General features: G+C 37.1%; 1 long non-coding RNA gene across 2 annotated transcripts; it reads right to left on the bottom strand.

The window, feature by feature from the left end:
* Window positions 1-1,125: 1,125 nt before the first annotated feature.
* Window positions 1,126-10,495, bottom strand: LOC116584411. Of its 2 annotated transcripts, XR_004283193.1 has the most exons (6): window positions 10,327-10,495; window positions 10,174-10,244; window positions 4,912-5,095; window positions 4,693-4,796; window positions 2,911-2,966; window positions 1,126-1,533 (listed from the first exon to the last, which is right to left on the bottom strand). It is a non-coding gene; the product is annotated as an uncharacterized LOC116584411 (long non-coding RNA). The 2 variants fall into 2 exon arrangements; XR_004283192.1 differs by lacking the exon at window positions 2,911-2,966.
* Window positions 10,496-12,993: the final 2,498 nt, after the last annotated feature.

Raw genomic sequence — 12,993 nt, forward strand, 5'->3', positions numbered from 1 at the left:
ACTTTCTTCCCTCTCAGTAGAGGAAGAGGCATCACTTCCTGTCCAAATTAAATATATCTAACCCCTCTGCTTCCATGTGTTTAGGACTTCAGTTCACCATATGTCATCTCTCCCTCCATAGCTTTAGAATTGGTCTTATCTTTCATAGTTTAATGATGACAAAGGGGTCTCAATTCACAACAAAAAATTTAATCTCTCTCTTGACTCAACATTCCCATGTAGTCATGATCCTAACAGCTGTTGGAACAGTTGTCTGTGCTCATGGCCCCTTTTCCATCTGTCCAGTGCTCAGTTCACTGCCATTGGGCTTTGGTCACCACATCTTTCCAACTGCTTTGTGTAAAGTCGGCAATGACACCTTGATGTAGTACCTAATGAATTATTTTCAATCCTTATCTTATTTTCATGTGTGTGAAAAAAATTTTGAGCTTTAAAATTCTTTCTTCATCTTTGGTGATTCTTCCCTCTATTTCTCTACCTGCTCCTTCTCACTCTCTGATGCTCTCTCTTTCTCATCTGTCCACCTGCAAATCATATTTCCCATCACTAGCTGGAGGGCCTGTGACATCCCTTCACCCAGTTTTTATGGCTTTACACAAAAATGACAGTGCAAAGTTGTCAAAAGCCCAGACCCTTTGCCTGAATTCTAAATCAGCTTATCTTATAGATGTGTCTTCCTCAGTTCTTCAGTGGTTCAGAGCCAAATCAAAGTCAACATGCTTCATTTTGAACTTATTTACTGTTCCCCTTAATCATGTTCCTTATCTAAATGCTCCACACAACATCTAACCACTTCTACCTTCTAAAGGTCCTGGGTCAATTTCCTATTTATCTTAACTACCATTGCCTATTTATTTGACATATATACCTCACCCTATCTCCCAGATTTAAAAGGAAGAGAAAGAAGAAAGAAAAGTAGGGAGAGAGAGGGGAAAGGAAGGAAGGAGAGAGGGAGGGAAAAAGAAGACACGTCCCAGGGTGCCTGGGTGGCTCAGTCGGTTAAGTGTCTGCCTTCAGCTCGGGTCATGATCCCAGTGTCCTGGAATCAAGCTCCACATCAGGCTCCCTGCTTAATAGGGAGTCTGCTTCTCTCTTTACCCCTCCCCCTGCTCATGTTCTCTTTCCTTCTCTCTCACTCGCTCTCTCGCTAATAAATAAAATCAGAGAGAAGGAAAGAAAGAAACTAACTTCCCTTTACCAGTTATAATCCTCCATCTTCCTTAGTCCAGGTCCTTATCAAATCTGATTATTACAATAGCCTTCTAAGTGATTTCCACCCATCCTTATCATTGCTGCCAAAGGTAGTTATAAAATATAAACATGATTACGATACAACCCAGATTAAAATATTTTACTACATTCCCATTTAGCTAGGGTCATCCAAACTACTTTAACAACTAGGCCAGTTGTAATAACCCAAACATTGGTAATGTAATAGTTTAGGTCAAGTGTTAACCCCTAGACTGATAGAGCATTTGGTACCTTCAACATGTGGCATCCAAGGTTATCCAGAATCTCACCATCCTGAGGGGCCTGAAAGAGAAAAGAGAATGGGACATCTATAGGAGAAGTACCTATCACTGCTTACTTTTCACTCACTGGAGCTCAATCACATTGGCTACACCCTGTTCTGAGGGAGACTAAAATATAGTAAAGCTATAACCCAGGGGAAAAAAAGAGATTTTAGTTGAGAACTATCAGTCTTTGCTTTATTTCCCCATGGATTCAAAATAAATTAAAAATCCTTCTCTTGCCATACTAAGTCTCTCTAATTTTTATTCACCTGGACTAACTTCCACATCAGTCCATCAATCTATGCTTCTGCCATAACCAACTTACTTTCCTCAAACTCATGCTCAAATAGACCTTCATGGCATCTGTGATGACATTTCCCTCTGGCTCATCACCAGTTTCTCTACTCCTCCTTCTTTCCTTTAGCTAAATTCCCATCTTTATTTCCAATTTAGATTGCTATCCAGGACACCTGGTTGGATGTATATAACTTCTGAGTGTGTCTCCACAGCTCTCTGTACAGAGCACTGAAAAAGGGTTACATAGACTTAGTCTTTCTTGTCCATTTCCCTAGGGACTGTATACCCTGACAGAGTCTATTCATTGTAATAATTATGTAAGATAATGTTTCTTTTAATACATTCAATATTATCCCTCTGCTTATTCTAAAACTAATTAAATCAGGCCCATTTTTTAGCCTAAAATAATTCAATATTAAAGACAAATTTGATATTACTAAGAATTCTAGATTTTTGCATTTGTCATTTCAGAAATTAACTTCTGGCCATGTCTGTGAAAACATGTTTCTTGAACTCTTCTTATTACCAGTTTTGTAAAAATTAACAACTCGGGCCCTTGTGCTCTTGTTTAATTAAGCATGTCATAGGAAGCTGAAAACATACCCACACAAAACCGCACTTGCAGGTATGTATACACTTGATTATGAGTATCTTATATTCACATTTGCATAAATAAGACAAATCACAAATTATTTTGGGGCATCTGAAATTTGATAGACCTCACAAGTTGTGCAAAGAAAACTTTGCTTAGAATTTAAATAAAATTGATTTTAAAATAGTTTTTCCTTGGTTTTACACAAGAAAAAAATATTAGGTAAATTTTAATAAATTTAATTTATATAATATACAATATGTTATATATTACATATAATAAATTTAATTTATTTTAAACACCAATCTATATTAAGAGATCATATTTTAATTGAAGATAATTTACTGAGTGTGTGAAAATTTACTCAAATAAAATTTTATTGTAATTATAATAAAGTATTAGATTCAGAGGACTTGATTTACATATTTACATTTCTACTTTTCCTAACTAGTTTACAAACTGTATGATAGTGGGAAAACTAGCAGCCGTAACTTTTGATTTTCTCACCTATTAATCGGAGATTTGCCTCACTCAGGGGTTAAGAGATCAACTCTATGGAGAGACTATGAAAAAAGGAAGTATTATTGGAAAAAAGTTATCTTTTCAAAATTTTATCCAATGACATAATAATCATAATTTTGTGGCAAACTAGCACTGAGTCCTAGTCCAAGTTATACTTGAAATTCAGAAGTCTTTCTTACCAATTTACAAGGGAATAAACTTCTAGAGGAAGATCTCCATGTATGTGGAGGTTGTATGTGAGTGTGTGGGCAGGTTTTTGTGTATATACACCCATATACACATACTGTGGTGTGGGGAAGTCAATGGAGGGAGGTGTTCTTTCTGGCACGGAAGAAGATGAACATTACTGATAAGGTTCGTAATTGCCAGCTCATAGGGATAAATGTCACTTTGACTTTTATTGATTTCATTGTTTTTAATTACATGTCCCTAAATAGACTCTACCCCAGAGTGAACGGACCTCACTGCCCCTGCCATTGGTTACAGTGCTGTCCATAAGTGTATCTATTCACAAAAAGCAGTATCATCAATAGCGTTCTCACACAAAAGCACCACTACAAAAGAGAGGTCTATCCCATTAGCTTTCAACACGTAGGACAATAGTTTTATGTCAAGCTATTTAAAACTCTGAAATGTATGACATCTAATAGCCTTCTATCAAAGAAAACTGTCCGTTGGTTGGTGGCTCAATTAAAACTATTTTTTAAAGTTAAAAAAAAAAAATTAGAAACTTCTACATTCCTGTTAACTCCTTCCCTACAGGTAGACTCCTGTTTCCCTTAACAGCATTCTTCCTCTCCATAATTGTAGAAATAGCTACATGAAAAATGCCTGACGATTTCTCATTCCTTTTAGAAACTATGTTTACTATCTGGATGACAACAAATGCTGGTTCTGTTTTCATCGCTTGGTTCTGTTCTGTTCTGTGCCAGGAATGGAGCGCAACCGTCATCACAAACGGGATTTTGTGAGGCTCTACTCCATCTACTTCCACTGTAGGAAGCCAAGTGTTAAGGCTTGGCTTTTTTTTTTTGCCTGTTTGCACAGATGCTTCTCTCCTTTTCCTGGGGAGAGGTTAAGCCCCTTGATCTCTATCCTTCCTCAGCAGGATCATTTTTATCTGCTCTGCACCCCTCAGGAGGACAGTGGCTGCCTTTTCTTTATTGATAAATTAATTAAGAACCTTGCAAGCCCAGAAGGTTTGAAAGGATTCTAAAATTCTCTCACTTGATGACTTTCACTAAGTAGAATATGTTTATCCATTTCACAGGACCTATATTTTTAGATCAATGACCTTTGGGTGTGTGATTCATTCTGATTTCATTTTTTTCCCAGTGGGTGCAGTTTCACATATGCCTATTTAAAAACAATAAAGCAAAGCAATGTTTTAAATGGAATATAATCTATTCTACACCTGTTTCCTTAGGCTATTTTGATGGATGAGAATGGTTTTTATGATAAATTTTGCTTTCATAAATAATAGACAATTCAAGTATTTACATATTTCCCATTAAGTTTTCATATGAATATTTTAATTTTAAAACTGGTCAATTGAATGTGATTTTTTTTCTTTTTGCAAAACAGCCATATATCCAAAACAAGGTATTTTTAGTCAAAACAACAGAAATATTTTCTAAGCATAATTTGTTTGGGCAAGAATTTATTTTGTAGAGTTTTCTCTGGCTTTCTTGTCTCTTATGTAATGAGAAATACACCCCGATAGAAATAACTCTTTTCGATAAAAATTGTGTAACACAATCTGCTTACATGACTTCATCCTTTTTGGTCACCAGAATCTTGGTTGTAATCGTCACGTAGGTTCCATATAAATCTTGATATCTCTTTGTAACAATAGGATAAGAAAATATTACCTGGAGATAAGATCAAAACCGTAAAGACAGTCTCTGGATTATGGTGCATTTACAACCCAGAAATATAATTACATCATTTACTAGAAGTATTTTCATACAATGTACAGGAACATACTTCTTCTTTGTTTCCAGTTTCCTGTTAGTTTTCATAGTACAAAAAAACAACTCCTTCTCCTCTTTGTGCTTGACAGATTCACTTGTTCTTCCCATCTGTAGACGAAATTTCCAACCTAGTATCATATATTTTTGGGTCACTCTTGGATTGGGAAACTATATAGGTTATCATTCAAACTATGTCACTGTTGAGAGAGAAAATGATGGCTATTATCACAAAGGCATAAGGTAAAAATTAGGCTGTCCTATGCAAATTAGGATGTATAGTCACATTACTTTAATATAAAATATGCTTTTATATTATATAACTTTATTAATATTTAATTCAAATTTAATAATTAATGTTTATATTAGATAACTTTTATATAATATAAAAGTCCAATCCAGGGCATCTGGGTGGTTTAGTTAAGGGGCCACCTCTTGATTTTGGCTCGGGTCATGATCTCAGGGTCGTGAGATTGAGCCCCATGTTGGGCTCCGCATTGGGCATGGAGTCTGCTTGAGATTCTCTCTCTCCTTTCTCTCTGCCCCTCCTCCTGCTCTCATGCTCTCTCTCTCTCTCTTTCAAAATAAACAAATAAAATCTTTTTAAAATTTCCAATCCAGAAATATTCACAATAATAGCAAAATTTCAATTTCTGCCCAAAACTTTTCTCCATTCCACCAACTCAAACATGCATCAGGAAATCTACAGAAGAGAGACCATGGGTGCCTCTTCTTCTTTTTTTTTTTTTTTTTTTTTCTTGTTCTACTTCTCCACTTACATAATGCTGCTTTGGTGGAGTATAGAAGAGAGACAGAAGAGACAACCGGAAAATTATCTTACCTGATTGGTACAGTTGTGATATGGTGTTGATACTCTATAGACAAAACAGAAGTCCAAATAAGAAGTCCAATAAAGAAGTCCAATAAGAAGTCCAATAACAGAAGTCCAATAAAGCAGGCTTTATTGATTTCACACTGGGGACTTTAGACTGTAGTTTTAGAGCAGTAGGTCATTTGTTTCCTCTATCAGGACATTAATAGCTCTCCACACAGCACTGGAACTTCTGCTGTTCCTTCCCTTTACAGCATCCATCATACCTTTAGACCGTCCTCTTGGGCAGGGTCACTGCCAAACAATTCCAGGCTATGTCTCTTCCATGAAGTCCATAGTTGGTCCAAAAGATCATTTTCACTCTGCCGTGGATAGAATTATAGTCTGCTCTTCATACAACATCTTGGTCTTCCAGCTCCAGACAGCTTCTTATGTTAAATTTGTCCTGGTAAAAACATCCCCACCCTACATCTCCCTGGCCTTAAGGAATGCATCCCAAAACCTCTAAAGAGGAGTCTTGAAACTTCTCTCTGTACATGGCACATGTGAGAGTGAAGCATCCTATCACCCTTTTCTACAAGGAGTTGTGGTGGTGAGGCAGGGCAAATCCACCAGAGGTCAGCAACTCTCTCCATAGTAAACCCCACTGACATCACTTGCCTCTATCTCTCTGGAGATAATCTCACAGGCTTGAGGTGAGTGATTGGCTAATACTAGAACAGCTGGTTTCACTATTTCATAGTCTGCTTTATATAAATGATCCCGTTCTATGCTTTGGTTTGGGGGAAGTGGGTGCCATTGACTGTTTACTTGTTGTTCTTGACTTGTAGGGCACCCCAATCTACAGGATTTTATTACAGCAGCTTGAGCAGACAAAATAGCATTACTGTATCTTATGGCCAGAGCCCTAGGAACACATATCAGAGATCCATAGAAAACACTCAGATAGCAAGAAGAAACTTACTGAATATGTTTTTACATATGAAAATGACGTGTGTTAAATTTACATACATTTAATGTCTAGTTCAGTAACTGCCATATACGAGGTGCTCAGTAAATGGTAACTTAAAACCGAAGAACACAATGTGGGTAAAAGACTTGATCTGATCATCTTTTATTTAACTTCCTAGGTCCCAAATAGCCCAAGTCTCATGCCTATGACTCATAGGTAACTACTTCCTGCTTTGAAGCTCTTCCATGTGAGCTCTAGGGAGTTGTGTATGCATTGTTCAAAGGGCAGCTTCTAGGCAATTTCTTTTTATGCAAACATTTCTGTTGAAATTCTGTTCTGATCTGGTTGGGATATTGTAACACCCCTGATCTATACTAAATCTTTTGTTTTATATCTGTGTTCTCTGATAACAGTGTTTTATCAGCAACAGTGGTTTTAAACACTTTGGAGTCAGAGCATCCTATGAGAAGTTAATTAATTCTGTAAACTTTTTCAATAGAAAATGCACATTTACACACACACAATATTTCGGTTATCATTCAAAAGATTCTGTATTTCCTGAAGTTCAATATTTGGAGATCCCAGGTTATAAACTTCCCAACTATCTAAGAATAGGGTTTCTGCATTAGGTACAGTATGAGATGCGGGTGTTTAGGATTATTCCACAGTCTTTAGGAGGGACGAGAATTTTTTTTTTTTATTGCGATCTAAACTGAAAATTGGTTCTCCTTGAAAAAACATGTATTCTCCATGGCACTTCTTTTTTTCTTTTTTAAACATTGCCTGATCCTTTCTCTTTCCTGTTGTCTTAGCTACCACCATTACCACCACTGTCATCCTCTTCATTTTAAAAAAATATATATTTTACTTATGTATTTGACAGAGAAAGAGAGATCACAAGTAGACAGAGAGGATGGCAGAAAGAGAAGGGGAAGCAGACTCCCTGATGAGCAGAGAGCCCAGTGTGGGCCTCAGTCCCAGACCCTGAGATCATGACCTGAGCCGAAGGCATAGGCTCAACCCACTGAGCCACCTTACCCTCTTCATTTTAAAAAGCACTAGAAGCTTAATGGGGTCTTGATATTTATTTGCTTCTTGCCAAGATTTCAGCATATGTACATGCTCAATTTTCCCTTAGAAGTCCATTGCTTACTTTAAGATCATCAACATCTACCCAAACACATACCCAATACATATCGATGCCCTTGGCCCCTTTCTGATCAGGAAGAGCTGTAAACGCTAATATAGACAGCTTCAGAGTAGCTCATTTTACCTAAACAACTGCATTAAGAATGACTGAAAAGCCATAAGCAAGAGGTGACAAGGGCAGGGTATGGGAGAGGGAAGAAAGACATGTGCTATGGTTCTAGAGACTACAGTGCACCAGGGGGCCTCACAGCAAGACTATGTTGTGAATGGTATTCACACATCTCTCTGCCTTAGTAATTGTCCTGCTTAAGTCCTTGCTCTCCCTACTTTTGAGGCTGTTTGGGACGGATACAATAGCTTTCAAAAAGTAAATAAAATATCAGGCTTTTGGGACTTAAGGTTGTTCTCATGTCAAAGACCTTTAAGAGGTGTGTAGTTTTGCTTATCTGGGAAGAATTTTAGTACTGGAATTATATCCTCTCATAATTGTGTCCCAAGAAGTGTATATATTTCTTTCTGACAGCCACAAGGAAAAAGATTTCTGTTGTCTGGCTTTTGGTTACTTCTGACCAACTTTAGTCCAAAGACGGAAGAAAATATTTCTAGGGTTAGGTCTTGGTAAAAATGATAAATAAATGTGTTCTATTCAGTACTCATTACTCATCTTTTAAGCTACTTCTTCTAATTAAGCCTTGGCACAGTCAAAACGCAATTCCCAGTAACATAAACCTAGAAGCAGTCTGGCAAGCTAATTCCTTAGCCCTTGTGGTCTCTGGATTTTATTAGACTGTGAACTTCTTGAGGGCAGAGACCATATTTTTTTTCAAATCTATATTTGATCTCCATTGCCTAAAAGAGTAATTATCCCAAAGTAAGTAAGCAGTAAATACTCAAATGAATAAAAAAAATGATAAATATTTTATAGTTCATTTTAATATTGATTTTCTTCAAGATTATTGAAATGCTTGAGAATTCTGAAAACCCTTAAGCAAGACTATTTTTAACTGAAAGAGCATAGTCTTAAACATAGCAGCCCAGTGGAGTGGCTACAACATATTCTAATTCTTGCAGAAATTACATACCTTCATTAATATTAAATACAGTCAGATGTAATTTATCAGCAATGCTGTTGAGGTGTTCGGGTAACGAAACTTAAAAAGAATCTGTACTCCGAGTAGGCTTATCTATTTATCACCTTGGTCCTTAATAATAAGCCAAATGTGTTCACTAGGATCCTCATAGCTTTAAAATTCTGATTTTCAAAGACAGAAATAAACATGTTAATAACTTGTACTCAAAACCTCTATATAAGTCTGTCTTTAGCAATAACTCTGTGAGGGGAGATCGCCTTATGAAAAGTCTTATTTGTCACTTGGATAATTGATCCCTCTGCAGTGGAGTCCAAATATACTGACTTTGGGGGAAAAAATGTTACTGCTCTATCCCAATGTATGAGGAATCCACTGGAGATGGCAGAGCTCTGAAGAGAGAATTCTTGTAGGGAACAGAATGAGCCTGCCGATCACTAAAAATAGCTAAGAATATTTACTAAAACATAAATAAATAAGTTTTAGCCATATAAGTAATACAGATAATCTTAGAGAAAATGTGTTGGTTTTCATCCTATGATCACATTGAGTTTCTGTGGGTATTTGTGTGTTGGCAAGGGAAGGCAGGAGGAGCGCCAGTTACTTTCCTATAGTTATGCCCACAATAGCTCTGAGTGATTTATCAGATGCAATGTAAGAAGATCATTTGGCTATCTGAGGGTTCCAGAATTTTTTTTCCAGCTTTTCAAAATAACCGAGTTTTGAGGCCATACGGTGAAGTGCTGGCGATTTTTTAGTATACGCACCACATGTACCTTACCCCCAGCATCACACACACAGTCACACACACACACACTACAGAACTTTAATTTTCAAAGTAAATCTGTCTTCTGAATTTAATTACTGAATGCTCAACACTAATCAAATCAGGAGATGATTGTCAAAGATTCCCACTGTGTCATGCTACATGCTTATTCCCCTGATGGTCACCCTCGGTTTGAAGACTTGCTGCCTGCCACATAAATATTGGGAGACCTATGGGCAAGGTTGTTTTCGTTTTTGTTTTTTCCCGTTTGTGGCATCATAGGTATTCTGTTCTGTTCACACTCTCCTGGTTTACTTACTTTATGATAAGTTACATGCCTCCATGAGAATTTGTTCTAGGGTATGAGCCCCATATATGACCACAAAGCAAAAATAAGAATGATGCATACAAGAAGGAATCTTCAACTATAGTAATTGGCCTTATTTTAATGAAGTGAGTACTTTTCAGCACACTCAACATTCTCAGCATACCTTTGAACTAGTAACAGGCTTCCTGTGATGGAGTTTCTGCAGAGACAAGACATTCTAGTCTCACCCAGGTCCTGGAAGAAAAACATGGAAAGAAATGACAAAACGAAGAGTCAGACCAAAGGCTGTATCAGTTAGCCATTGACATGAACTCACAGTGACTTCCAGAGCTCGTGAGGTTCACAGGCAGCGGCAGGCCTGCAGGCACGTAGATGTGCCTGAGAACACTGAGCGATTTCTCACTCTCCACAACCTGGGGGACCTCTTCTGCTTCTATATTTGATCAGCAAAGGTCATTCTGCTCTTACTCATCATTTCAAGTTAACAATAGCTCTGCAACTTCTGCTGTACTACCAGTAATTGTGTGTAATTCTACCCACAAGAAAGCATGTGAAAGATGAAGTCATTAAGTTAAGAGGAGATTAAGGTCAAACCCATCGTAATGTTTAACAGCAAAAACGCAATTTTAAAACAGAAGTTCTGTTCCAGCTATGAAGAACAATAGGAACCGATAAGGGTCCGGGAAATGGTTCCAGCTCGAGATGTGCAAACTTGTCACCAACTTTAAAGGAGTCATGCAGCATTTCTGGGCCTTGTCTCCGTACTTACATAGCCAATGAGGGGGATCGCGTGTCGGCTCAGTCTCTTTCCATATGTAGCATTTCTTTTTGTGAATGTAAGTCCAGTTCTAGCTTTCTGTCATCTCTTTTTGGAGGCTGTAGAGAGGGACAGGTAAATCCTGTACCTCACTAGTCCTGTACCCATCTGAGGCTCAGTTCAAGGAGGAGGTGCTTTCTGTCACAAAGAACCATTTCAAGCTTTTGCAGAAAAAGACATTTTTGAGAAGCATTAAAATTTTCTTTAATGAAACTGATTTCCCTCATATTCCCAGTGATGATATTTGGAAAGACCACTAAAATTCTCTACTCTGGGTTAAAAAAGTGAGGATAGTGATAAAATGCAAATGTCACCTGGGAGAACAAATATGCTAGACCAGATTTTTTTTTTAAATGATTTTTTATCTCAGGACTCCTTTATACTGTAAGAGATTTTTGAAGACCCCGAAGACTTATAGGATATAAATATAGAGATAGTGTTAGAATTTAAAACTGAGGCAATTTAAATATATGCCTTTATGTTAGATATTAACATGAGTTGCATGTTTCATGATAAGTAACTGAATTTTTCTAAAAAAAAAAGATTGTTCATTTTGTAAATGTCTCTCGTGTCTGGCTGAACTAATTGCAGCTGCATTCTCTGATTTACTTTACATTCACTCTATTTTAATGTGTTGTTTTGATTGAACTATTTGAGGAAAATTGAGCTCTCCCAGATACAGTTGGAAAAGGGAAGAGTATTTTAGTAATCCTTCCAGATAATTGTGAATATATTTTTTGATATGACACCAAAACTTGACAACTTGTTTTTTTTTTTTTTTTTTGAGAGTAGCTGCCATATAAATTTGAAGCCGTACAAATAACTTTTTGCATTCGGATACATTGCAATCCATCGTTCTATCTTGCCTTTTGAGTAGGTCTTCTCCCATGTTTTATTTTATAACACCATACACTGATCATTCTCAAATATTGGTTTGCTAAGTTGTCAATAGATTCCAAATTGAATAGAAAATAGTACAGCTTCCTATTCACTAATAATCACCATCAGTTTCATCAGGAAAGTCTTTTAAGTACTAGGAAGCTAGCAGGCTCTCAAGGGCTGACACAAGTTTTTGAAAAGTCTAGTCTCAGCTTCAGAACTTGAATTTTATCACTGACAACTATAACCATTTGGCTCAATCTGTTCATTTTCACAAAAATATTTGTCAAATGCCCAACTGTGAATAACCATAGTTTGTCAGATATCCTTTCAAGTAAAAATATGGGTCTAATAAAATGAAGCCACCAGTTGATCTCACAGCTTAATCACTCAAGAGCTTGTTTCTGAAGACAACCATTCTCCTTTGGAACACAGCAGCTCTACATGCAAACTTGTCATTTTGTCACACAGGATGTTCGAAGACTTGCCCTCAAAGATTGAAATGTAATAAAATAGAAAAAATGTCCATTGCCTCATCAAGGACACTTTTAAATGAAGTTGACTTTAAAAAATAGCCAGTTTTTGTGGCAGTCACATGTACAGAGAACTAGTGGTTTGGTATGACTGCTTTGATTTAGATGAAGATGTTAACAGTTTTACCTATCATGGTTTTTTACATCATTGCTGCAGTTGAAACAATGAAAAAGGCAAAATAATATAAAATAAAATAAGATATAATATAAACCCAACAGATCTCTTTCTTTTTTTAAAAGATTTTATTTATTTACTTGACAGACAGAGATCACAAGTAGGCAGAGAGGCAGGCAGAGAGAGAGGAGGAAGCAGGCTTCCCGCTGAGCAGAGTGACGGATGTGGGGCTCGATCCCAAGACTCTGAAATCACAACCCGAGCCAAAGGCAGAGGCTTAACCCACTGAGCCACCCAGGCACCCTTTAAACCCTACAGATCGCTTAAAATGATCTCACAGACCTATGGTCTTGGAGTTCTGTGTCAAAGTCTGAGAATTCCTCCATAAGATTAATGCTCTCAGATAGATAAAATTTGTCGCATTACCTTGAGCACAAGAGGTGCTGGTTGGACTCCCTGGAATCCTTAGCAGAAAATATTTGGCAGATGGAGACAAAGAAATTGACAAGAAGGAGAAGCTGTTAACAGAAAAAAGCAGTAGACAGTCTTAAAAGAAATGCTTTCATATTTAATGTTGTCCCTAGCAGAGTTTCTCCATGTACTATTGTCCAGACCTTACAGAGGAGGGGATGTAGGACC

This window comes from Mustela erminea, chromosome 2 (assembly GCF_009829155.1).
Source record: "Mustela erminea isolate mMusErm1 chromosome 2, mMusErm1.Pri, whole genome shotgun sequence".
In the NCBI taxonomy this organism is placed as follows: domain Eukaryota; kingdom Metazoa; phylum Chordata; class Mammalia; order Carnivora; family Mustelidae; genus Mustela; species Mustela erminea.